The sequence below is a fragment of the Cricetulus griseus genome, chromosome X (genome assembly GCF_003668045.3).
Source record: "Cricetulus griseus strain 17A/GY chromosome X, alternate assembly CriGri-PICRH-1.0, whole genome shotgun sequence".
NCBI lineage: Eukaryota > Metazoa > Chordata > Mammalia > Rodentia > Cricetidae > Cricetulus > Cricetulus griseus.
The window spans coordinates 37,738,659-37,764,989 of record NC_048604.1 but is presented as its reverse complement, the minus strand read 5'-3'; the positions used below and the strand labels follow the sequence as shown (position 1 = coordinate 37,764,989).

At 44.9% G+C, this 26,331-nt stretch overlaps 1 protein-coding gene and 1 pseudogene across 7 annotated transcripts in view; one reads left to right on the top strand and one right to left on the bottom strand.

Moving 5' to 3' along the window:
* The window catches only part of Tmem164 (transmembrane protein 164), a 165,917-nt gene that overhangs the window by 128,971 nt on the left and 10,615 nt on the right, over positions 1-26,331 (top strand). The gene's annotated exons all lie outside the window — the stretch shown is intronic.
* On the bottom strand, positions 13,717-14,960 carry LOC118239400 (annotated as a pseudogene).

Here is a 26,331-nt window from a genome sequence, read left to right as displayed (position 1 = left end):
CTTTGTAGACTAGACTGGCCTTGACCACACAGATCTACCTACTTCTGCTGGGGTTAAAGGCGTGCACCACCATCGCCTAACAACAGTATTTTTCCTTCCCTTCCCTTCCCTTCCCTTCCCTTCCCTTCCCTTCCCTTCCTTTCGCTTTCATTCCTTCTCTTTCTTTCTTCCTCTCTCTCCCTCCCTCACTCCTTCCTTCCTTTCTTTCTTCCTTCCCCCTCTCTTTTTTTTTTTTACCACTTTTCAAACAAGGAAGCCCAGTGAGTTCTATCCTTGTTTTTTCCTTCTTCTCAAGCATCTAAAAAAATTTAAGGACTTGTCCAGTCCAAGCATAGTTACAAGCACAGAATTATAAATGTACCTAAAATATTATGAGGTTTTTTTTTTTTTTTGTGTGTGTGTGTGTGTGTGTGTGTGTGTGTTTGACTCAGTTCTCTAGCATGACTTTTGTAGAGGCCACAATATCAAAAGGCCAAGGATACATGGTGTAAATAAGATGTCCAAATGGTTACCTATGTAGGTATGATGATTTTTTTGCCTTATTCATATGAACTTTTTAAAAGTCATTCTATTGACTTTTTAAAAAATACACTTATTGTTAAGGCAATAATGTTCACTCATATGTTCACTAAAGCATAGCTTTGATTTCCTGTTTATTTTTAGACACGTGAAATATATATATCACTATTAAAAATGATTTACAGCCAGATATCACCTCACAGACTTTGTGAACTGTTCTCTCTCAGTCTGCCTTCTCCATTAATTCTCATAATCACGCAGTCTGACATCCCCTGGCTTACCAAGATCTTCACAGAAACCGCACTGCCAGTGATCGCCAACAAGACTCATCTGGCCAAACCTAATAACCAACCTTTATCTCACTGGCACCCTGCCTCAGCGGGAACTGGTGACTGCTCCCTTTTGGAAAGTTCTGGGTTTGGCCTTCCCAAGTCTCCCTTTCTTCTGGCCTGCCCTTCTCACTGACTGCTTTCATAGTGCCCTTAGCAGGCCCTTTTCTATCTGTGTTCACAAGAGGTCTGTTCTAGGCACATTCTACCTTGAAGATTCTGCCACCATTTGGTGTTTTTTGTAGCTTAACTGTCAGTCGGTGTGGGGCTGGCAGCTGCCAACATCCACAGCTGGTGGGTCATGAGGCTTTTTTTTTTTTTTTTTTTAGAAAGCTCATCACCAGCTCTACCTGAGTGTCCTCAGCACACCCGCATCAACCTGCCTGTGCTTTTACCCTTTTCACTTCCCATCCAGCATTTATGTTTTTTTTTTATCTTCCTCAGTGGCTTCACAAAGTCACTCATGGTAGAATTTAGGATGATCCCCTGCCCCTATGATCCCATCTATCCATCCATCCATTCATTCATGTATACCAAGTGCTTTCTTTCAGCTAGTCTCCTCATTGGCCACTAGGGTGCGCTAGTGAACAAACCTCTTCCCACTCAGCTTTTGTGAGCCCGTGGTCAGAGATAAACGAATGTGTTCCAGAATTAGGGGTAAAACGGAGATGAGTACTGTGAAGAAAGGGAGCTCTCGGTTATGAGAGCATAGGGCAAAGCGAGCTGACCTAGTCTGGGGACTTGGGGACGAGAAGGTGGGCTTAGGAGGAGGTAACACTTAAATAGAGATTGGAGGGATAAGTAGGCGTTTACCGGGCATGTAAAGGTGTAGGGGCCGTGAACTCTTGTGGCTTGATATAATGCCATGTACAATAATAGCATTGTGGCAAGGGTGAGAGCGAGGGAGGAGGTCTGTGACAGGCGACCCAAGTGGCAGGTGAGGTCAGAATAAAAGGCTTTGTGAACCGTTAGAGGTTGGTCTTGTTTATACAACACGGGGAGGCAATGGAAGTTTTAAGAAGGACCATAATACTGGCTTACTTTATACATTGACTTTGTTTCCAGATTCGAGTTCATTTATAAAATGTACAAAGCTTAGCTTAAGAGCTGAAATACCAAACCTGATATTATTAAAAGTGTCCTTTCTACTCCTGTTCCATCCACACGCTCCCTGCCCTGGCTGTAGAGGTAGCAACGACTTGGGATTTTCGCCTATCTTTCTGGGGTTTCCTTTCATACAGTTGACCTCCTGCGTGCACGGGTTCTATTACATTGATTTCTGTGCATGCATGTGTGTCACAGCATGCATGTGGAGATCAGAGGACAGCTTGCTGGATAAGGTTCCTTCCTTCCAGCAAATTGGGAGGTGGGTCTGACCACCAAACTGAGGTCGTCAGATTGGCAGCCAAGCCTTTACCCACTGAGCAATCTCACCAGCCCCGTGTTCTGTTTCCTTCTACATCCCTGGATTCAGTCAAACTTTATTTGAAAGTTTTTTAAAAGAATTGTCTGCACTGAACATGTACAGACTTTTTTCTCATTATTGTTTCCTAAACAACATAGTATAACAACATTTAATATGTTTATATGGTATCGGGTATCAGAAATTATAGAGAGATGCTTTAAATTATGTGGAGGGTTTGTGTATGTTACATGCAAACACTGTTTTGTGCAGTCGTCTGGAGCAGTGCTTATTTTGGTGTCTATGTGGGTTCCTGGAACCAAGCCCCCTTGGATATCAAGGGAGAGCTATCCAAGGAAATGAAAAAAAATCTATTTTACCCCTTCTTAAGACAAATACTCAAAAACAGCATGTCTGCTGTTGCTGTTGTTAGTGTGGCTGCTGCTGTGCTCTAACTTAGAGAACTGTTTCGGCTCAGCCCACAGGTATCTTTCCCTTTATTTTCCGTGACAGCTCAATACTCCAGAATACCGATGGTAGAATATGGTATAATAAGAATGACAGTCCCTTCTCTAACACAGCTAATGCCAGGTATTCCTTCAAGTGTTAGCTTGCGATCACAACAACACTTGTAGGGAGGTGTCCCCATTGTCTTCCACTTATTTATGAGGACATAGATGCTTAGGCAATGGCAGATGCATCCTTTGAATGCTCTTCCCTTTAGTGACATAGGGTTACAAGAGTGGACCATAATTTATTGACGGATGCACATTTGGGTTGGTTCCACGCAGATTTACCACGACAGTATTTTTCCAGTCTTTGGTATTTTGGGCCTATCTGGTGGGTGAAAACAAAAAGAAAATAATCTAGCAGTTCAATTTTCTTCTCAGTTTCTTTTGCTTTGAGTGCTGCTGAGCACGTTAGAAACATCTTTACAGTCTCTCACCTATCTCTCCTTGCTGGGGATGGAAGCCAGGACCTTATGTATGCTCAGCCCACACTTCCCCACTAAGCCACACTCCCAGTTCCTTCTTATATATGTTGGGGATTGCATTTGATTACCCCTTCTTTGCACTCTGTGCTTCTATGTGCTCATTTTTCTATTCTGTCAGTCCTCAAATCCATTGAATCCCAATAGCTCTTTTTTTAAAAAAGATTTTATTTATTTATTATGTATACAACATGCTGCTTCCATGTATATATCTGCACACCAGAAGAGGGCACCAGATCTCATAACGGATGGTTGCTGGGAATTGAACTCAGAACCTCTGGAAGAGCAGTCAGTGCTCTTAACCTCTGAGCCATCTCTCCAGCCCCCCAATAGCTCTTTATATATGAATAGCAGATACGGTGCCAAGATATGTTGTCTTTTGACTTGTGCTTGGCTTTGATCGGGCAGAATTTCTATGTGATTTCACACATAGAAGATTTCATGACTTCTGGCGAGGCCTTCCCTGGGGGATCTTCAAAGTCTTTCCTATCAATTTGGAGAAGGGCGTAGAACCTCCCCCATGTGTCTAGGCTGAGAGAGTATCCCTCCATGTGGAGAGGGCTCCCAAAGTCCATTTGTGTACTAGGGATAAATACTGATCCACTACCAGAGGCCCCATACATTACCCAGACCTGCAAACTGACAGCCACGATCAGAGGGTCTGGGTCGGTCCTATGCTGGTTTCCCAGCTGTCAGTCTGGGGTCCATGAGCTCCCCCTTGTTCAGGTCAGCTTTTTCTGTGGGTTTCTCCAGCCTGGTCTTGACCCCTTTGCTCATCACTCCTCTCTCTCTGCAACTGGATTCCAGGAGTTTAACTTGGTGTTTAGCTGTGGCTGTCTGCTTCTGCTAAAGCTACTTCTTAATTGTTTCCCTATTTAGAAACTTTCAGTGGTCCCCGTTATACCCAGTGCACAAAAAGATCCCATGTAACCTGTCCTCTAACTTTTCTCCTACCACATCTGTTTTAGCCCCTTTCCTGTAGTCTAATGTTTGGCGATACCAGAATCCTTTGTGTTTCTCTGAGCTTCCGGTTCATGTCTGGGTGCGTTTGCAGTGCCACAGCTTCTGCTGAGAATGGCTTTTTCCCTGCCAGCCCTGGGCCTGGACAGGGTTCATTTCTCTAAAGTCCTCTCAGCTGTGGCCTTCGCCAGGAAGCACACCCTGAAACTCCCCTCCCCCACTCCCCACTCCCCCAGCTGCCTCCTTCCCTCCTGCTGACCCCCTTGTGCAGGCCTCTGAGCAGGTGTCTCTTGGTGTCTTTTTACATGGGGGGGGTGTGGAGGAGTGGGGGTCGGGGCTGAAGGACAGGGAGCTTTTCTTTTGTTCCTGGTTTGAGTGTGGAGTGAGAGAGCGAAGGCCACGTGCGCATGCGCACATACACATAAGGGAAGATGCGTGTCTTCTCAGCTGAAGGTTGTCTATATGCTACACACTTTGGGTTTACTTTTACTTGTGCAGTCTGGCTCTCATTTTATCTCCACACGCCCACTAGACTTATGGGAGCCTTACACACCTGGGTCCCATGACCTTGAATGAAAACTTGCAACAACCACTATATCATCCGTATTAACTCCAAGTGAAATGAAGTGTTTCCGGGAGTTATTGAATATCAGCAACAAACTCCACTTAAATCTACAGCACTCTGGCATATTTTCTTTACTGTACATCGCGGGTCTTCTCCTCTTGTATGACTGTTGCTGCAGATAGCTCAAAAATGCATTCGTATGCATTAGTGCCTAAAAATTGGCATATTTGCTATTTTAAAATATTTTAATAACTAGATTTCAATATGATTGGTTTCTTTTGTACTTCTCTATGTCCCGAGCTTAAATTTTTCTTCAAGGCTGTGGATGTAGCTCAAGTTTTATTAGACCCCCGGAAAACTCAGGTATCCGGGGTCCCAGGCTACGTTCACGGTCACCCCAATCACCAGGCGGGTTCGAGAGCTTGATGCAAACTGCACGAGGCTTTATTGTAATTTAACGAGCTAACCCCATGTTAGCTCCGGTCTTTCACCCACCCGCCATGGCGGATGGCTAGCAAAAGACGGCTCCTAGGGCCTCCTAAGAGATCTTATAGGACAGCATAAGGGGAGTGTCTAGGGGTACGCACAGGCTCAGGATTGGTGTGCCTCCAGGCTTGGAGGGCTTGCCCTGTGTTGATTGGTCAACTGGTTGTTATGGTCCATAGGCCCTCCCAGGGTGGTTGCTATGCTCTCTACGTCACTCATTGCTGTGCGCTTGTCTGTAAAGCACACCCAGAGTCATAAAGCATAGCGCCACCAGCTAACTTCTGATTGGTTCCTTGTCACAAGGCTGGCATCTGACTTTCTAGTGTCTAGGACAAGGTCATAGAAGCACGTGTTCGGCCATTATGGCTGCCAAAAGGGGAGCAGGTCCCTTCAGTTTGAGGACTTGGCCTACCAATATACAAAACCCTGGGTGTGGTCTCCAACATCACCCCAACTAGGTGTGACAGCACAGGCATGGGTTCCCAGCACTTGGGTGGTAGGAAGCAGGGTGATAAGGTGTCCAGGGTCATCCTTGGGTACATAGTGAGTCTTGTCCCAGACCCGCCTGGTTACAGCTCCCACTGTGGTGTGTGTGTGTGTGTGTGTGTGTGTGTGTGTGTGTGTGTGTGTGTGTGTGTCTGAGGGGTACTTTCTCTAGAGTTCATTCTGGCACTTGAAAAGGGTCAAGAAGGCTGGTTTCCATACTACTGAATTTGGAGCTGTGGGTTCAAAACTTGATATTGCCAGTTTCTAATGGACTCCGGCATAGGGGTTAGTGCTTTGAGGACTCGGTGTCTGTCACTTTGCAACCAGTCGGCATTACTGGGACCTACCTTCTCGATTGTCATGAGGATCCCCAAACCTGATGTGCTTGCCAAGTCCCTAGAGCAGCAACTGGTATTTGTGGTGATTTCCCCTTCCTACTGTTATTACTATTCACCATGATTCTCTAGCCTCTTATAAATTTACATCTGTGTCTTGTGACTAGACTGTGGGCTCTGGGGGTGAGGATTATGCCTTTATCAATTCTAAAGCCACAAAACCCTGTATGGACAGATTGCATGATTAGCAGTGGATTTAAGGGCTTCAGCTCCCTTCTTTGAGATGCTGATTTCTCCCCAGGGCCAGATGCTCCTATTACCTGGCTCTCCTGCTCTGCCCCAGCTTTGCTACTTGGGCCGCTCTGCTTTGACCACCCCAGAGGCTAGTTGCCTGTGGACAGGCAATGCAAGCTGGAAGCACCATGGGTACTTCTGAAGACTACAGCCAGCACCAAACTCCTCATTTTTCTACCCTTCTCCTAACTTATGCTCCTTCCTTGTCAACCCCCATTTCCCTCCAGTTCGGTCACCCTCCATTGGTTCATCTTCTCCCCTGATCAGTTCAGATGTCCTGACTTCAAACTCCTAGCAATGCTGGCACCTTTTGCTCCCACACCCCCACCCTCCAGCCTAGTGTAGTTTCTCATCCTCTAAGATGGGGGTTACTTGGTTTTCTCACTGGCATCCTTGCCTCCCCTGTACCCTTCCCTCCCTCCACCAATTCTGTCTACCATAGCATCAGAACAAGCTATCTAAAAGAGCAGCTCTGATCAGATTTTGTGCAGTGATTGTAACTCTCACCTAGGATTTTTTTATCATGCCCATTCCTTCACATTGCATTGTAGATGACTTACAGTCTGACCTTGCCTGATCTTGTTTCCCATCACTCAGACTTTGACCCTATTGCTTAGTCCTTTTGAAACAACCAATGTGCTGTTCTCCTGTTATCACTCACACACACACACACACACACACACACACACACACACACACACACCAACACGCCAACACCCCAATTTTTCCTCCTGTAACTGGGTGGACCCTTGGCCTTTCTTATAAATTAGCTTTTCTGGAGGTGTCTCTCACTGAGGCAGCTGGACAACACATTTTTCTTTTTGTTGTCGATTGTTTGTCGAGACAGTATAACCCTGGCTGTTCTGGAGCTCACTCTGTAGACCAGGCTGGCCTTGAACTCAGGAGATCCACCTGCCTCTGCCTCCCGAGTGCTGGGATTAAAGGCGAACGCCACCACTGTTTGGCTTTTTTTTTAAAAGATTCATTTTCGTTATTTTAATTACGTCCGTGTGTGTGGGGGGGGAGGTATGTGCACATGAATGCAAGTGCCCAGAGAGGTCAAGAGGTGTGAGATCCCACTGGAGCTGGGGTACAGGCAGTTATAAGCCACTTAATGTGGGTGCTGGGAATTGAACTCAGTGTCATGAAGAGCAGTATGTGTTCTTAACCACAGAGACATCTCTCCCACCTACATTTTCCTTTATGTGCCTTTCTCCTTGCACTTTTAAGATGTGCATGGACCTTAATGGCCACAGCTAGCGCTGTTTATCTGTATTTCACCACCAGGTGGCAGCAGTCACACATTTTTAATCTCAGAGCAAGTTAAGTTTGGATATTTGTTTTAAATCATCAAGTGAATACTAAACATTGATTAAGCTAGTAAACAGTTTTGTAATTGAAGTGCTGTGAGAATATGGAAGACAGTGAAGTCCGCAAGCCTTCTAGGATTTGGGCCTAGGTGACAGGGTAGGAGAGAGTGCTACTAACGGAGAAGGCACAGAAAGTAGGAGCGTATTTTACGAAGTGATTTTTTTTTTGACTGCTGTAACAAAAATACCAAGTACTAAATATCTTACAAATATCAGAAATTTATGGTTCAAATCTGGAGGCTGGGAAGCCCACGATCCAGGTACCAGCAGTTGTAGTGTCTGGAGAGGGTGCTTTCTTTGTGTGTGCCAATGTCTGTCAACATCCACACAGACGAACAGGTCCTCTTCGGCCTATTTTATAAGGACACTGATCGCATTTATAAGGGCTCTACCCTGTAATGCCCCACCTTCTACTACCATCACATTGGCAGTTAGGTTTCAACATGAATTTGGGGGACAAGTATTCAATCTGTAGCAGAAAGGAAATGGATGAGCCAAGTGCTTCTAATCTATTCGGGCAAAGATTTCCAGGAGACAGTAGGATAAAAAGCTCTAGAGCTGTCTGGGGGGAATTCTGGGTAGGAGTAGGCTTTAGTATCACTGGTCTAGAAGGAGAACTAGAAGCTTTGTCATGGATGAGTTGGGGTAGGTAGCTGGTGAGGTAAGGGAACCGGGGAAAAATGCTTTCGGGAAAGCAACCTGCAGAAGGTGGACAGAGAAAAAGGCCTGTTGAGGGATTGCAGGAGTGGTCAGAACAGGACAGTTGAGTTGTCCACAAGGTCAAAGAATTGAAAGTTTCACTTGGATAGCAGTAGCCAAACCACATGGGGTCTGAGAAGTACAACAAGATCAGGCCTCTGGAGAAGAGGGGAAGTTGTGTGTGCCAGGGAGTGAGGGACCATAGGCATCGCGGAACCAATGGGAGAAGTTGCCCAACACTGCTACTTCTGTTTTCCCTCTCCGTTCTTTGTCTCCTCTCCCTAGGACAGGGCAGTTCAAATCCCATGACAAAGTCAGTGGCGTGAGAGGAAATGGACAAGGAGTCTAGGTTCTTTGAGTGCCGTCCATAGAATTGTTTGGTGTGTGTGTTCATGTGTGTATGTTTGTGCTTGCATGGGGGCATGTATAATATGACACATGTATAGACAGGAAGTCAGACTCTAGGGGTGTTCCTCAGACACTTTCCACTTTGTTTTGAAGAAAGGGTCCCTTGTTGGCCTGACACCTATCAAGTAGGTGAGGCTGGATGGTCAGTATGCCTCAGGGATCTCTCTCTCTCCACCACCTAAAATTATAAGTACATGCACGCCACAACACTCATTTTTTCTAATTTTTAATGGAAATAGATTTTTTTTCATATAATATATTCTAATCACAATTTTCCCTTCCCCAGCTTCTAGATCCTTCCCACTTCCTCACCCACCCAATTTGATATGCTTGCTTTCTTTCTCCTGTTAGAAAACAAACACGTACATATCATAATGTGCAAGCAAAAGACTTAGAAGGCTAAAACATGCCCAAACAAGGCGTTATGAGACAGAAAAAAAAAACTCTCCAAAAAATCCCATTGAGTTTGCTTTGTGTTAGCCATTTACTTCCGGGCATAAAGCCTGCCCTTAAGTGTGGTTTGAGTCCACAGTGAGAATCCATTGGAGAAACCTAATTTTCCATTTGTGAGCATTAATTAACTGGTTCTAGCTAGCTTTCTGGGTTAGGGATGGGGACTTGTGTCTACTTCCCCTTTCAGTGCTGGGACCCTGTCTGGCTTAGACTTGTGCAGGCCCTGTGGATGCTGTCCCAGTCTTCTGTGAGTTTGTATGTGCATCAGTCCCGTTGCATCTGGAAGACCTTGTTTCCTTGGTGTCCTCCATCCCCTCTGGCATTTCCTTTCTGCCTCCTCTTTCACAGAGTTCCCTGATCCCTGAGGGGAGGGATTTGATGGAACTGAGTGTTACATGGTCTCCCACTCTGCACATTGTCCCGCTGTGGGTTTCCATATTTGTTCCCATCTGCTGCAGGAGGAAGCTTCTCTGATGGTGGCTGAGCAAGGCACTCATCTTGGGGTATAGCGGAATGTCTTCAGGAGTCATTTCCTTCTGTGTTCCTTTAGCAGAACAGTAAACACCTGATTTTTACACATGAGTTCTCAAGGCAATCATCTCACTAACTGAGGTATCCCATAGAAGTACCTTTTAAAAGTGATTTTTATTTTATTACTTGTGTATATGGTATTCTTTTTGTGTATATGGGTGTTGGGCCTGCCTGTATGTGTATGTCCCACATGCATGGCAAGTGCCTATGGAGTCCAGAGAAGGGTGTTGGATCCCCTGTAACTGGACTCCATAGGCACTTGCCATGCATTTTTCTGTCCCAAATAATGACATGGAGACTTCTTATTAATTATGGAAGCTCAGTCCTTAGCTAAGGCTTTATATAACTTTAATATTACTTTAATTAACACATTTACATTAATTTAATTCTATCACATGGAATCCCCTTTCTTCCATCTTGCACCTCCTGTTTCCTCTCCATGTTTCCCGGCATCTCCTGTGCATCTTGATTATCTCCTCCTACTTCCTCTCTCTGCCAGGAAGTCCCGCCTATACATCCTGCCTAGCTATTGACTGTTCAGATCTTTATTACACCAATCACACAGTGTACAAATATTCCACAACATTCCCCCCTTTTGTCTAAATAAAAAGGAAAGGTTTTAATTCTAACATAGTGAAACTATATGCAATAGGAACAATTATCAAGTAAGAATTATATCCAGAATGTTTAGTCCATATCTATTTGGCAAATCCAGAGAAAGTACTGTATTATCTATCCTATCTTAGTGAGTCCAAAGTTTTATATCTAAACCAGTTTCTATCGTAACTTGTATTACCATCCTAAAAATGTATTTTTAGACATAAAACATCTTTATATATAAACAACTTAAACTTTTATGTTTCTCAACCTTGTAAACTTTATATCTCTTACATAATTTTTTTTCTGAATTTGGTAACAAGGAAGACTATAACTATCTAGTCTTTAACTACACCAGAGATCCAAGAAGGATATAATATCACCTGAGTAAACAGGAAATGCAGAGCAAGCAACTTCCAAAACTATTGAAATGACAGAGATATCTGGTTGCCTGGACAGCCACCTAAGGTTCCTCTACAACATTGGGGCATTTATCTTTGGCCTACAGGCCTAGAATATCTGACAGCCTTTTTTGTGAAGCAGACTTATGAAGGACTGCCCTACTTTGTCTTGGCAATGTTTAGCAGTCATCTTTTGTGTCCTGCTTGTCCAATTTGGTCAGCATATTGTCAGCAGTTGAGGCAAGGGCAGGTTCTCACTCAAATGGTTAGCTTTGCAACATTGAAAGCAAACTCTATGTGGAGGTGCTTTGATGCCCATCATCCATTTTTGAGTTGGTGCTGCTAGGAGCAGATGTGTCTTACTGTCATGAAAAGCCTTAGGTTATTAAAACATCTTAAATGCCATATTCTTGAATAGGTCTTTGAATTGTTTGAAGACCGTCTGTCAGTCTAAAGTATATCATTGACCTTGAAAACATTCCTAACATGGCCACAAATTTGATTGTTAGATGACTAACTACTAAACTGTATTTCTTAATTATCCTAAATAGTTTGTAATAATAACTTTCAAGGACTAGAAATTTACATTATGCTGTTAAATGAGCTGCATAAGTACAATACCTTAAATAAGTGTAGAAACATGTATAGAGTGTTTTGTAACAAAAATAACCTTAAATTTGTATCAGTATACAAAAATCCATACCACTGTAAAATATTTGAGATTAATAGTTGCCTTTTAGTTTAAAGTAGATTCAATAATATACCCTTTTATCCTATTATTCCTATATCCACCTCCTTTTTCTCAGAAAGAGATCCTTGCATCTAACCTTCCTTAGTTTCCTCCAGTACCGTGACCAATAACAATTTGCAAACCAACTTCCCTAAATGATGATAAACACCCATGATCCATTGAATGGCCTCAAACCACCCACCCCACCTCTTGGGAATGTGGGCATCATGTTCTCTAGATGGCTTCCTGTTGTCTGGGAGCAATGTCATCTTTAGGGGACCCTGAGAAAATTGGGATAATGATCAAGTCCTGGGAGAGATAGTTGTATCATTTGTTGTTCAGTCTCTGTATGGTGGTAAAGTGTAGAGATTATCTGAAGTCTTGGCTGGATAGTCTGAGAGGCTGGACCATCTCAGCTAGCATCTTTGAAGTTGTTATGGATGCAGAATATTGAGGAAACTGGATCACCTGGGCTGCTTATCTTTATTGGTGTCTGGTCCTTTTGTTCTGAAAACATAAACTTTTCATGATAACATATATATGCATTAACACAAATATGGAATGTGCAGTGAGCACAAGTCAATTACAGATGATTTTTTTTATTTTATGTTTGAGCAGGTAAAAGGCACCTGCTAACTTTATAAGTTTCTTTGGACTGTATAACCAAACCTCTATCCATTTGTTTGGACTGTATAACCAAACCTCTATCCATTTGTTTGGAATGTATAACCAAACCTCTATCCATTTGTTTGGACTGTATAACCAAACCTCTATCCATTTGTTTGGAATGTATAACCAAACCTCTATCCATTTGTTTGGAATGTATAACCAAACCTCTATCCATTTGTTTGGAATGTATAACCAAATCTCTGTCCATGCCATATGAAAGGATGGCATGTAATAATGAGTCATGAGGATTCTGTAGCCAACAAGATTTATCATGTCTCATCCAGTCTCAGAGCTGCTCCCGTAGTAGAGGGATCAGAATATATGTTACTTGTCCTGTAGACTTTCTTGATTTTTTTCTTCATGTCTGTAGCCAAGATTTTCTGGAGGTCTCCACCAATCAATTCTGATCTTCATTAATTTTGAAGAGAAATATAACTATTTGTTTCCTTTGGAAACAAAGGCATTACGTCTTCCCCCAATGTACCATATTTTTTACTTCCATCCTGAAATGAAGACATTGTTAAAATATATAGGTTGGTTTAATTTAGCAGTTTCCATAATTCAATGTCTCTTAGAAGCTGCCATTCACTTATCAGCAATTAAAAAATTCAAAATCAACAAAACACCATACAAGGTCCAGATGCCCTGTATATTTCCCATCCTTGTGTGATTTATTCTTTTTATATTACTTTAGTCTTTCTTTAAAGACTTTACTATTTTTTCTATGACTGTCTATACCCATTTTTTCTTTATTTAGCATCTAAGTACATGTTTTAAACACACCATAACTTGTTCAGAGGTTTTTTTTGTGTGTGAATGGTTGTAGGAAGTACCCTACACCCTGAACACTTTATTAAGACCTTATTGCTTAAGTAGTTAGGCACTGATTAGCTTTAAATGTTTTCTGTACCTGGTCCCTGGTTACTCTGCAGAGCCTTCCCTGGCTGCTGGGAGCTGGAACACCACTAGGAGGGGGCAAGAGTGGGAAAAATACCTCCTATGTGCCTTAGAGGTCAAGTGGGCTACAACAGGGCCCCTGAGTTAGCACAGGGGTCAGGAGTGTAAGCTTAAGCGAAGGTCCAGGGGCAGTGTTCCCTGAGATGAGTCAAGCTCCAGCCCTCCTCTGACCTTTCTAGAATGGCTGGGTAAGAGGAACAGCACTGTGGAGTGGGCAAACTAATTATCCCTTATGTGGAAGTCATGCTGTGTGCAGCAGACAGTACGAAGCTTCAGGGCAAGGGGTCTTCAGGACCCTTGCAGGCAGGAACAAAACTTCACATGAAGCAGCCATGTTCACGCAGGACAAGGCAGGGTTCCTCAAGGACAGGATGCCTATGCCTGGGTTTGGGGTTCCCAGTTCTTTAGTATGAAGGCATATAGGGATGCAGTTAGGCGTTTCCTTAACCAAGCCCACTCTTTATGCCTCCTAGAGGTAACGCTCAGCCACCTGAACATCCAAAGGCTAACATGACCACCTTAGCTTTTCTTACAAGGCACTTGTTACAGGGCTGCTGGGGTGGGGTGGGGTGGTGAGATGGGAGGTGGCTCTGGTGGTTGCATCTAATCTACACAGCCACAAGTGAGAGTGGGGGTGGCCAAGGCCTTAGGGGCTACCATAGTACAAGCACACAACCAGGCCATTGAGCAGTGTGGCCAGGATGAAGACAGCTGTAAGCTGGAGCTGTAGCAGCACTAATGAAAGCACAGCATTGACCACCAAGGAGCAGGGCACGATGAAGAGGCGTGTGATGCGGCTGCCATGCTTCATGACAGCTGACACGAGCAGTCCATTTACTGCCTGGTTCAGCACCACAAGCACTGCCCATCCAGAGAAACCCTCCAGAAAGCCTGGGCCTGGACCACTGCCAGCGTGCAGGTTCAGGATCACCCCAAAAGTGTAGAGGAAGAGGTTCTGGAGAGCCAAGGGCAGCCGCTGTCGTTTCATGATTAGCTCAGTCTACACTGATGGCAAGCCAGAGATGAAGCAATATAAGATGAGGAGCAGAAGTCCCAGAGGAGTGATATGCAAGGACATGGGATGGGCTCCGGCTGCTGACAGGGGCCCAGGAAGGTCGTTCACAGGTTCCTGAAAGCCACCTGATGCATAGCAGGCTCCTGCAGCCAGCAGCAGCAGCAGTGCCAACCCCTGACGTGCAGAGAGAGGATGCCCAAGGCAGAGGCATACAACAGAGCTGTGCTTCCAATCTTGAGATTGCTCAGCACCTGGTAGGTGCTGGGCTCCATGTAACGCTGCAGATAGATTACCAGGTTGTTGTTGGCGCCATAGAGCAGGGCTGATAGTGCAAATGGTGCAACCTGGCGCCAGGGTGGTGTGCCCTGGGGCCACATTTGCCAGCCCACCAGTAGGCAGAAGGCGCACAACAATAGTTTGGTCAGCTCAGTGAGTGACACAGCTGAGGAGGGCCGGAAGGGCACTCAGCCATCCACATGGCACAGTGCTAAGAATGGTGCATAGGCACCATACATGGCAGTGGACAGGAATAGCATCAGGGTCCAGCGAGCCTGTCTTGGATGGGCTAGGTCTGGCATACCCCCATCTTCTACACTCATGGCCCACACCAGACCCTGGGTGGCCTGTGTAGTTAGCAAGGGACAGAGGCACTGGGACACATCCGAAGGAAACCGAGTGCAGAACTGTGGCCCATCACCAGAAAGAATACCTAGGATCAGAGTCAGCTGCACACTCCACAGTTAGGGCCTGAAGACAGCACTGGTGACCCATAGTTTTAGGTTAGTCTCATGGAACTAGGGAGGGAAGGAACACAGGGTGCAGGCTGACAAATCACTGTCCACTCTCTGCAGGAAGAAAAGCAAGGATGAAAGAGATAGTATAGGTGGAGACAGCAAAGGAACAATAGCAGGGCAAGTTGGACAGAGTGTCTGTGATCGAAAGGCCTCCACCTGCAGTCCCAACATGCTCATCCTGCCTTCCCCAAAGGGTCTAGTCAGGTCCCTTTTGTAGTGACCTAAAGTAGTTCTTCAGTGTCTTCTCCGCGTTGGGTATAGCATACGCCTGAGCTGCATAGATGCCAGTGCAAGGGCCCACTGCATAAGCCCAATACTGCTGAGGCCCTCAGTTTGGCCACCACATAGCCTACCAGGAATCCCTTGATGAATGGGGAAGACAAGAGTGAAGTACCCTGACCTACACCACTGTTGACTTCATCCTCCCAACGCTGCTGTAGGCGCTCCAGCTGGTTCTTGAGAAATGTCAGGTCCTTAAGCTTGGGCAGAGAATCCTTGTCATCCACCATCTTCCTCCCCATACTTGTTGCGCATCTGTTCAGAGGTTTTGTTGGCCTGTACCTGACACGTGTGGTGGGGGAGGGGGCGCAGCAAGGGACCAGTGGTCATAAGGAGTCTAGGAGCTCATACACTGTAAGAATTAGGATACGAAAGCTGAACCCATCGAGGTTGTAGTCAGATTATCCCAGCCATGGTGGGGCCCATAGGACAATGACAGATGGCAGGTTGTGAGTCACAAGGCCCAGCAGACCTGCGGAGGTTCAAGATGCTACTAGGTGAGGACAATGGAAGAGGCATCCACACGGATGTTGAAATCTCCCTGAATGCTGTTGGGAAAGGGGTTCATGTGAAAAGGAGGACTGCAATTCGAGTGCTGTTAGTCTTGAGTGAAGTTGCTAGTGACCGTGAGGAGAGGAGAATTGACAGTGAGACCTGGAAGAGTGGATTCCTGAAAGGAGAAAGGAGAGGGGAGAATGAGCATTTAGAACAAGCACAGATGGCCGCAGGCACTACATTTCCTCCACCTGGAGGCCGACAGTGGGAATGATAGCATTGGAAAGAGTGGGCTCTGCTTAGAGTGGTATCCTAGGGAAACACACACAGTCTCCTTAGTGTGAAGACGGGAAAGGGACATTGGAGAAAGGTGGCAGATACAGTATTAGTTGATGGTAGCATGGTTTTTCCTTTTCCTAATGCGCTAGTGGGATGATTGGGAGGAAAGGCACAGGGTTGGTTTCTGCTTGCTAGGTTGGTGACCAACTCAGTATAGCTCTCCTCATTTAGCTGTCTTTCTTCATCCTCCAGTGTTGACCGATTGATTGGTTTGGGTAGTCATAGTAGCTTTTATTTAGGCAGGGGTTCTTAGCCCGAGGTCCACAGACAGTATTTAAGGAGTCCTAAGCTTTAATAAGGGAGAACTTGCAAGCACCAGGTCTGTTGGCTATACCCGTGACTGTGTTGTCACTGGCCAACACAGTCTGCTTCCTATCACATCACAATAGCGGCAGCCACTTCCAAATACTGCTAATGCTCATCAGTGCTTTGAAATTAGGGCGATTGTCAAATGTGCTGCTAAATCTTAGAGCATGTGTTTATAAAGAAACATACCCAGGTGTAAAACGTTGTAGATATTTTGATAATCCTTTTAGCTGTGCTGCCTCTTGGAATTCTTTGTTCATTATTTTTTTCGAATATAAATGTAGAAAACAAGAGGTGTATATTCTAATCCCCAAGTTGCTGGTCCCTCCTTTGCCTGGTCTCTAGGCTGCAGGAAACCCCCCTTGCTTACACTAGAGGGCGCTCTAGCTTCAGAATCGCAAATGGTCTTTCTACTGAGGATGTGGTTGTTGGAAGTGTTAACAGTTCAGCAGCCCTTAGAGAGACATTTCAGGAGCCTGGGGTTTAAGAACCCTGCTGTTATATGATCTTGGAAAGCTACTTGTCCAGTTGGCTTTTTAGCTTCTTCAGCAACATGAGAATTGAGGCAGAGCCCCTCTTCTAGTTGGCTTCCAGGACCACTTAAAACCAAAGTTCTTTGTTTGCCTAGGAATGCTTCACCATTGCCCCAAAGGTCATCCTCTCAGGGTCCTGGTTGGGACTCTGGCTTCTTTGCCCATGTGAGCCTGGCAACTGTCCTGGCTGGCAAAGGTTAGGGTTCTGGGGACATGCTTATCACTTAGGCTTACAAACTCTGTTCTTCTGGTTGGGCAAGGCAGGAGGAAAGGCTGAGAAACTCAGAGAAAGGCTAAGGCTCCTGACAGGGTAAATGTAGGAGGGGGACAGTGGAGGAATTGAAACCATGACCCAGGCCTGGGACTTGCACAATTAGGGCAGTAGGAGTGTGTCTCTGAAGGCCATTGACTTTTCCCTGATAAGGAGGATGTTATTGGGGCTTTGTGGGAACCAAAGCTCAAGTCAAATGTTTTCTGCCTTAATTTTATTACCTTCTGGAAAACACTGCAGTTCCCACCTGGCTATATTGTTTGTCCCTTTACTGGTGGCTTGCTCCAGGCCTCTTGGCTTCAGGATCTAGGATTCTCTCTACATCAGTGGACCTCCCCTGTTGCCCCCAAACCAAGTTTTGGGTCACCCTGAAGTGCTTGTTACTTAAATAAGAACTGCAGGATCCACCCTTACCTCTAGGGTTGGCGTCCCAGGAAGCAGGCCCTAAGAACCTACATTTCCTATAACTTCCCCAGGACACAGCAGTTCCTGCATCAGCTGAACCCGAGAACCCGATAACAATGTATGTTCTTAGACTTCAGATTGGAGATCACTCTTCAGATCTACTGAATCAAAAATTGCTGGGTGGAGTCCAGAGAACTGTTTTTACATCAGCCATCCAGGGAGTCCTGTGCCATGGAAGATTGAGTCTCCACCCTCAGAATGTTGGAGGCAGACTGAACGTCAAGCCTCATTGCCTCGAATGATCCAGGAGTTGGCTTCCCCTTGCTCACAGCTCACTGAGGACTCGGCTTGTACTCGGTGCCTAAACATGGCTGTGTAGCCGAGTGTGTTATGTTTAAATAGTGCTTCTAATCAGAGTGTCGCCATGCTTTTAGCTTTTCTGTCCCTGGAAGACAGGGAGGGTCTGGAAATTTCCTGTTAAAGGATCCTACAGGCTTTGAACGGTTTTGACCTGCAACTTGCAAAGAGTAGAAGTTGGGATCTGACTTTTTTGTGTGTGTTTGTTTGTTTTTCCAGACAGGGTTTCTCTGTATAGCCCTGGCTGTCCTGGTACTAGCTCTTGTAGACCAGGCTGGCCTCAAATTCACAGAGATCCACCTACTTCTGCCTCCTGAGCACTGGGATTAAGGCATGTATCAGCACAGCCTGGCAGAAGCTGAGTATTTAGATTCTAGAATTTCTGCTAAGTCAGGTCCACCCATTGCTGTACCTGCTCAGAACTCTACCCTAAGTGCTGGCTGTCATACTGAGATGAAGATAGGCTTTTTTGATGCCTTAGTCACGGGCTCAGTAGCCAGTCAGCCCCCACTGCACCCTGAGGCCAAAACGTGGCCTGTGTAGGCTCTCTAGACTGTTGGGGTAGGTGTTGAACACATTTACCTCCTTTGTAAGCACCCAGCACACAACTCTCCCCCACCTTTGTAATAATTCATACTAAGTTTGGGTTTGAGGTTCATTTGACCCACTGCCTGGAGGGAAGGAGATCCGACATGAGGCTGCATTTGGTGGCTAAAAATATTGAATCTGATTATTCATCGTCATCTTGGGGTTGTACCATACAAAGATAGCTTCTGGGCAACGAAAGCTGAATTAGTCAGGTTTTTTGTTTTGTTTTGTCAGTGTGACAAATCCCTGAGGAAGGAGCAACTGAAAAGGTGGGAAGGTAGAGTTTGACTCATCGATTTTGAGTTTCCGATCCATGGTTAATTGGCTCTGCTCTTAATGGGCCTGTGCGTGATAAAACAGATCAGCACGGCAGAGAGGGCATACCTAGTGGGGCAGAGATGGCCACCTCATGATGGCAGGAAGCAGAGTGACACAGAAAAGGGGCCAGAGAAAAGGTTGATCTTTCCAAGATATACCTCTGGTGAGCCACCTCCCTACAGCAAGTCCATTAGATTATGAGTCTTAGTTGTTTTTTTTTTAAAGATTTTATTTATTTATTATGTATACAACATTCAACTTCCATGTATATCTGCACACCAGAAGAGGGCACCGGCTCTCATAATGGATGGTTGTGAGCCACCATGTGGTTGCTGGGAATTGAACTCAGGACCTCTGGAAGAGCAGTTGGCGCTCTTAACCTCTGAGCCATCTCTCCAGCCCCAAGTCTTAGTTTTTTTAAATTATGAATCCTTCTTTTTAGATTATGAATCTTGTCAGGGGATTAATCCATTGATTTGGGTTAACAGCATCACAATGCAATCGTGACCCTGGATCCTCACCAACACCTTTGTGGGGAGCACCACATTTTCCAAATAATGACAAAGGCTTCTAAAAGCCAGAAATGGAGCTGTCTCATTCATAGGATAGTGGAGATAAGGTGGCATCATTATCAAAAACTAACCTTGTCATTGTCCGTCTTAGGTCTAAACTGTCACCCTTTCCAAAGTTTCCAATTGTATTGAGTACTTAGTTTCTTAGCCAGGCAGAGCTCTAAAGTTAATCAGTGGCTCTTAACTCTTAGTAGCTCCAACTTCCATTTAGTCAATGATCTCACCTCCTGATCCATTCTGATCCATCCCCACTAGACTTTCTCAGTTCAGATTAGACCACCCCTGTTGCAGCTTCCTCCCTGGCCTCCCAACTTCTGCTCTCCCTTTCAGTCTACAAACTCTGGTCCTTCTGGTCAAAGGGTAATCCGAGGCTCGGTAGCTCCAGGGAGCTGGTTAGAAAAGCAGAGGCTCTGATCCTGCTCAGATGCCCGCATCAGAAACTACATTTTCACATGTCATCTATGATGCCCCAAATACGTAAAAGTAGTAAGCTGGATTCTTCTTGACCTGGCCTTAGTCCTTTACTCGGTCTGGATCACACAAGTCTAATGAAGCATGTTAGACTATATGAAGTACTTAAGCATGCTGGCCTGCTCATGCCTTTCAACAAACATTTATTAAATCCCCCACTTGGTGTCTGGTGGTGTAGTAGCCACTGAGACTAAAACACAAAGAGCAAAACACAAGATTCCTTGCTTTCATGGATAGTGCATCCATGTGGGAGGAGATAGACAGTAAAGAAACAGGGAAATGGGACTTAAGTTAGATGCTAAGTGCAATCCAAGAGCTAATAATATAAAGAATGTGATGTTGCCGCATGGGGATGGAGGGCTGCTCTTTTGAGTGAGGTTGCCTCATTTAAAGCTAACTTTTCACTGACAATGTGACATCTGAGCAAAGGCTAGCTGACAAAAGAGCAAGCCCTTTGATCTCTATGGGAAAAATATGGCAAGCTGAGGAGATAACAAGAGTAATGGCCACGAGGCAGAAATGTTTCTAGATTATTCACAGCAACTGTGTATGAACTACTGTGGCTGGTTCCATATGAATGAGGGGGGGGATAGTAGGACGTGAGGTTAGAGATGATAATCACACTAAAAATAGGCAAGGCAAACAGGTGAAATTAATAGGCAAATGAGAGAGAGGTCATTGGAGGTTTTTGAGAGAAAGACCTACGAATCTAATTTCAGATTTTAAAGAATTGCTTGGCAGCTTGCTAACATTAGTGTGCAAGGGTGTGATAGTAGATGCAGGGAGAAATGTAAGTACTTTCTACAGTAATTTAGGAAATAGATGATAATCGCTTACACTAGGACGAAGTAGAGGTCGGGAAAGTTGTTGGAATCTGAGAACATGTTAAAGGTACAGCCAACAGTTTGGGGATGAATCAGATGTAGAATGAGAAAGAAAAAGAAGAAAGGGCAAGAGCGAGTCTAAGGTATTTTATGTTTTTTTTTAAAAGGGTTTATTTATTATGTATACAGTGTTCTGCCTGCAAGAATGCCTATACACACTGGAAGAAACCACCAGATCTCATAACAATTATATGAGCGACCATGTGGTTGCTGGGAATTGAACTCAGAACCTCTGGAAGAGCAGTCAGCACTCTTAACCTCTGAGTCATCTCTCCAGCCCCGAGTCTAAGGTTTTTGATCTGGTTACATTAGATGGTTGGCCATTTACTGAAATAAGAAAGGCTTTGGGGATTGTGTATTGCCTTTTTCCTTTTCCTTTTCTTTCTTTCCCCTTTTTGGTTTGGTGGGGGAGTATTGTTTCAATTAAGTAATACTAAGAAATAACCATCTCTAAAACTTAATGACTTAGAATAACTACATTAGTTCTTACAATTTGTGAGTTCATTGGCCCGTTCTTTATGGACTGAATGTTGGAGTTAGTCTAAGATCATTCGTATATTGAAGCTGTGCCCCACAATGTAATGGTACTTCAGAATTGTGTCTTTGGGATATAATTAGGGTGAGATGTAATTAATGCCTTTGTTAGAGGGCAGATCTTGAACTGCCCCCCCACATCACACGAGGGAGACATAGCAAGAAGGTGCTATCTATAAGCCAGGAAATTACCCCTCAGTGGAAACCAACTATTTTATGTCTCAATTGTGGACTTTTTAGCCTTTAGAAATGGAAAATTAATTTCTGTTATTTAAGACATCCAGTCTATGGTGATTTGTTAAAACAGGTGGAGTTGACTAAGACATTCTTCTGGTCTTCTCTGGACCCAGCTGGGACCCTGGAATGGTCCCACAGCTGTTTATGGCATGTGGATCTCAGGGTAGTGTTTCAAAGAGGGCAACCCCCAAGTACCCAGGTGCACACCAAACATCCTATTGAATTTTCTTTGGTGAGGTCCCATTGGTTAAAGCAAGCCATGTGATTGGACTCTGCTTGGTCACATAGGCAAGTCATTGTGGAAAGGTTTGGATTCTGAGAAAGTGGAATTCACTAGAAGCCTTGACTACACATTGATAAGCAGCTAAGATCATAAGCTTGGTTTAAGGTTGAGACAGCCACTAGCGGTTGACTCTAGAGTTCAGGGTCGGGGTCCGCAGAGTTGTAAGTTCTGTAGTCATCAGTATGTGACTCATATTAAAAGCCATGAGATTTGTTGACACCATGTATAGCGTGAAAGTTGACAGCAGAGTTCTGATGCCTGCAGCCTGGTCCTGTCTAGCATTTCAAGATCAGCCCCATGAGGAGGAAATGACAGAGGAGGCTGAGAAGCAGGGAAGGAGGCAGGGAGAAAGTAGAGAGTTAGCAGTAGCCCAGAAACCAAGTAAGTGCCCAGTGTTTTAAGAATTAAACTGCTGTATAGGATGAGGCCTGCAAATGGGTCAATGGATATAGAAATGAAAAGGTCATTTGTGACTTTGATGGGAACAGTTGTAATGGAGGAAGAGGAACCCAATATAAGTGGGTTTAAGAGAGAGCAGGAAGAGAGGAATTTGGGGTAAGGAGAATAGACCAGAGTGTCTAGTCAAAAATATGTGAGTCATGTATATTACTTCAGGTGTTCATAATCATACTAAAAATAGGTAAGACAAACAGGTGGAATTAATATTAGAAATATAACTTATTATACCTAGTTTATCTAAAAGCTACCATTCAAATATAACCAATATAAAGTTACGACTGGAATATTTCAGTATATATTCTTTGCTATCCAGTGTCTATACCAAGAGCACTGCTCAATTCAAACTAATTACATTAGAAGCTCTGAATGACATGTAACTAGTAGCTCCCACATTGGCCTGTCCAGATACAGCCAATTCTATCTTTGTTGTAAGGAGCGACTGTCTTTGTCATAAGGGAGAGCCATGTCGTTACTGGGAGCTCCAGGGAGCTGTCAAGTGCCTGTTTTTAAATGAGAGCAATCTCTATATGTTTAGTTTGTTTTCATGGTCACAGGAATAATCCAGTCGAAAAGAGGAAATGAGTGTTGTAAGAGAAAGAAAAACAGCCTTGTGGAGTGGTGGGTGGATGAGGGAGTAGCATCAGGGTCCCAAAGGCAAGTTTGGCCTTGCCTGAGACCTCCTCTGCACAGCTGTTGTGTGTCGCAGAGATGAAGGCAGAGTAGAGCAGGCAAGTGTTAATGTGCGTAGGTGAATAAATGTGCTTGCGGAGGCTCAGGATGTCTTGAGTACTTCCCTGTTTCTAGGCGAAGCAGGAAGTGACACCCGGGTCAGCGTTTGACAGTGAAGCTGGGAGGAAAGGATTAAAGGTTTGAGGAGACAGGAGAAGATATTAAATCGTGACCTCAGAAAGCGCGAGAGTGAATAGGCAGGGGAATATAGTGTGATTGCCTGGCAACATGAAAGATGCACTTCAGGTCTGTGATCACAAATGGGCCATGAGGATGCTCAGTGCTGCTGTTGTTCTCAGCCATGTTAAGCTGTGGAGGAACAGGCAAGGGGAGAAAGATGATGAAATTTAACCAGGGCAGAGGATTTTTTTTTTCTTTTTGCAGCCATAGTGAGAAGAGACGGGTGTCAGCAAAGGAAAATCAGAATAACAGGGCATGGGATTTAAGAAAGGAAGACAGATTGTTAAGTGAAAAGATGATAGGGTCAATGAATGGACCACAGATTCTATTTGTGTCAAAGACCAGGTTGGATCATGGTTGGAAGAAGTGAGCGGGGAGGGTAATAATGGTGGCTAAAGGGGGAGTGCTTGTCTTTGAGATCAGAGAGAGGAAGGATGTAGCTGTTCCTGATCATAGAGTCTCAGGCTTCATGACAAAAGTGAATGGACAAAGTGTAGTACTGGGGGCAAAGCCATGGGACTGAGCGGATCCTTCCAGGAACGTGGAACAATGAGCAATAGGATGTGTAGCAATGAGCAACAGGACAGGAGTGCTTTTGGAGAGAGTGGTACCAAGTCAGGTATCAATATTTTCAGAGCAAAAGGGCCCGTCTATAGCTGACAGTGGAAGGGGGGAATGCTATGCAGCCCACAGGCGATTGTTGGGTTTTAGGGTGGAGGGAGGACCAGCAGTCTGCAAAGAGCAATGAAGAGACAGCAAGCACTGCTCTACCTAACATGGGTCCATGGAGTTACAGAGAGAGGACTTTCGAGGGCTGCCAAGGCACCAGATGACTTGTAGGGAGAGGCTTGGTGGGTAAGAACAAAAGATTGACTCAGGTGTGGCGGGCACCTATAATCACAGCCCTTGAGAGGCTGAGTCAGGGGCAGTTTAGCAAGTTCGAGGTCAGCCTTGGCTACAAGAGCCTGTCTCAAAAACAAAGCAAAACAACAGGAGGCTGCAGGAAGCATTCCGAGAAGAGACACAGAATGTGGACGGTTTGACTGATCATTTCTATGAGGTTTTATATCCTGACTCCTTTTCCTGGAATCTGCTTCCTTACTTTGTGTAACAGGAAGATGTACTCTGACACTTTGCTTTCGTAGCTCCTTTCCTGACATTGCCATAGCAAAGAACACCAGTGGCCAGCATGTTTCTGAACTCAGTGGAATGTTCATCTTGACTTTGCTGTGCCACCCCCACAAGACAAGGATATCCTCCCTGGAATTTTCTGTGGTCATGGAAATGCTTTATGTCTGCCTTGTCTAATATGGCTGTCACTAGGCACGCGTGGCTGTTGAGCACTTGCAATGTGGCTTGCATGAGTGAGGAGACATCTTTAAGTAGATGCTGCTGCACATGACCAGGGCCGAAGACAAAGTGCTCAACATTGCTGGCCTTCTTTAACTGTGTTCTCCCAACATCTAGGATACCTCTCTTCCAATTCTGTGGCTTGCTCATCAAGCTCACCTTCTAATGGGTCTCTCTCTCTCTTTTCTAGTCACCAAAATATTGTTGTTTTCTAGACCCCTGTTCTTAGAACTATAACCTCATTTTGTGGGCTCTTTGTCACTTTTAGTCACACACCAAGCTGTGTTCCCAAACTATTTCCCACTCCTGAACTCTAGACCTGAGCAGCCCCCAAATGGAGGCATCTGCTGGTACAGCTTACAGAATTCAGTGCGGTGCCCTAACCTAAGCTCATCTCTCCCCAACCCCCCGGTCAATTCCTGAAGTCATAGACCTGGAAGGTCCCATAGATGGTCCTCCTTTATGTCTGGCAAAGAGCCAAGCCATCTGTGTCATGATGACAGTGTCTGAGTCTGCCTTCAGTTCTGTTTCCCTCTGGCCCACTGTCTCTCCTACTGCTGGAGCCGTCCAGCTGGCTGAAACATAGATCTCACCTTTTTATCTCTTAACACCTTTCGGTGGCCTCTCATTGTATAGAGGATAAAGGCCAAGTTCTCTGCCTGGACAACAAGGCTCTTCCTTTTTCAGGTCCTGTTTTCTTGTCTCCCCAGCTACCTACTGACACACGACACCACTTGCGTTCTTGCACTCTCCTGTGACAAGGAACTGCACATAATTGCACACAGACAGTATGCCACTGACATCCATATACCTCTTCTCAGGCTATACCTTCTGCCTAGAATGTTCCTTCGGTCATGTCCTACTCCAGTTGCTTCCTGTTGTTCAAATCTCCTTAACTATGACCGTCTTCTTCCCTTCCTCAGTGTCCCCACAACTGACATGCTTCCTTCACTGTATCAGCTCCTCCATCATTTGTCAACTGCAGCTTGTCAACTGCAGCAGATTGTCAAGGGCAGGAGCTAGCCAAGATTGTATCCCTACTCTTGCCATGGAGTCAAATGTGCGTCATAGATACTGAATGAGTGGGTAGCACGAATAAGTCAGGGAATTGAAGGAAGCAGGAAGATAGGATAATAGCAGGCAACCCTACCCAGCGTTGACTCCTTGGTGTCGCCTTCCATGGGTGAGAGTGTACGAGGATAGAAAGATCCCTTGTGGGGGCCTCTGGGGGTCTTTGCCACTGCTGGAGCAATTGCCTTGATTCCTGGTACTCCTACGGCTTCCTTCTGGCAGAGATCAATTTTACAGAAACTGTTATCTTGGTTTCCCCCTACCTTTGCTGATGACGTGCTTCTATCCTCCTGGGATAGAAGATGCTAGCAGAAAAATGTCACATACTTTCTTAAAGTAGGAAAAAAACGGAATTTTATGATGTATTGAATTTTCCTGAATGTGATTCAGTTTCTGTTTTCCTTTAGAAGAAAACCAGTTTTTCACTAGGATTATCCCTAGGGCCACATCCAGGTATCCAGCAAAGAGAATTATGTGGGTTTGCATAAAATTTGCATATATCCCTATGGGCTGTGTTATCAGTGCATAGGGTGCATTTTTACTGTGTTTTTTGAAGGAAATGGAATATTGGTTCATATTTGCCACAGGCAGTCTCCTTTCACAGAGGAGGTGGCCATTTCCCCAGAATGCCCCTCCTCTTCCTGCCTGTGAATGAGTTTGGATGCCTGTGATCCCTGGG